This window comes from Suricata suricatta, chromosome 3 (assembly GCF_006229205.1).
Source record: "Suricata suricatta isolate VVHF042 chromosome 3, meerkat_22Aug2017_6uvM2_HiC, whole genome shotgun sequence".
NCBI classification, from domain to species: domain Eukaryota; kingdom Metazoa; phylum Chordata; class Mammalia; order Carnivora; family Herpestidae; genus Suricata; species Suricata suricatta.
Window position 1 is genome coordinate 166625756 of NC_043702.1, and position 1431 is coordinate 166627186.

Genomic DNA, 1431 nt, shown 5'->3' on the forward strand with positions numbered 1-1431 from the left:
TCTGGGCTCGTCTTTCTTCTCTACTCTCATTTTGACTTCACTTTGGAAAGTTCTGCAGAAAGTACCTTCTCGCTCCCTCCCAATCTGATTTTCTCTCCCACGGGGACTCCTGTTAACATCTGGGTGCGTATCTCTCCTGGGATTTTCTTAAAGGGGGTCCCTGCAGACTCACCCTGTGCCCGGATGACTCGGAGCTGCTGCTGGAGAGCCAGCGCAGGGGTCCTTCTACCCAGCCCAGGAGCTCACCAGCCACTGGTGTTAGAATGGAGAGTGGAGCTTTCCCCCAAATGCAGGCTCTCCTGTCCAGAAGTTTTCTACAATTCCAGGGGGGCAGACCTCAGAGCCCGAACTGTCATGCCACCGAGCTATTGGAAAGGACGGTTTGTGTAAGTGACCAGATTAGGAGCACTGGGTTAGCCTTGCTGCTCAGTGTGGCCCAGGAACCAGCAGGGTCTGCTCCTTAGATTAGACTCAAGAATCTCCAGCCCCATCCCCCAGACCTAAGGATCAGAATCTGCATTTGAACCAGAACCCCACGGGAATCTTCTGGACAACAGTTGGCCCGCTGCTGCTCTCTAAGCAGTGGCTCTCCACTTCGGGCGCACATTACAAGTGCCCTGGGAAAGCTTGGACTGATCGGCGGTGTGGCCTGGCCATCTAGATTCGAAGAGGTCCCTGCCAAGGTGAATTCCGCAGACAGGTCGCGAGCCAGTGCTGTTCTGTTGTGCTGAGGACGGTAGCTGCCAGCCACACATGGTGACTTAACATTTTTAATCGAAAGAAATTTTAAGCTTATATATTTTGAGGGAGAGACAGAGTGAACAGGGGAGAGGCAGAGAGAGGGAGAGAATCCCAAGCAGACTCCAAACTGTCACGACAGTCTGATGTGGGGCTTGAACTCACAAACCGTGAGATTTTGACCTGAGCTGAAACCAAGAGTTGCAACACTTAACCGACTGAGCCCCTGGTGCCCCTACTTTCGTGTATGTAAATTAAAGTTGAGTTCATTAGTCACTGTAGCCACACTGTGAGGACTTAATGCCACTCACGGGTGGAGGGGACACCGCACCAGATGGTGCACATGTTGAATGTTCCCCTGGTGTTGGAAAGCTCTGTCGGACAGCACTGCTTATGGGGGAGGGAACCGAGACCCTCCGTGTTCAGTTTTCGAGTGAGTTAGGAGGCCGCCTTTGGGGGCAAGTGCCATGAGGGGTGAAAGAAGCGGGGCAGACCCCGGAGTGGGGACTCCTTGGAATTACTCCTTAGCGTGTGAGAGGCCGGTGCGCTGGTGCTCGTTCCTGAAGAATGAAGCTTCGCCAGCAGGTGCTCCCGCACCGCACACATGCGTGCGAGACCTCGAGCTGGCCCCCGGCGGCGGTGTGCGGGGCACGGGCACAGACTGTCGCTTGATCCTCAAGAACTTTATATGGT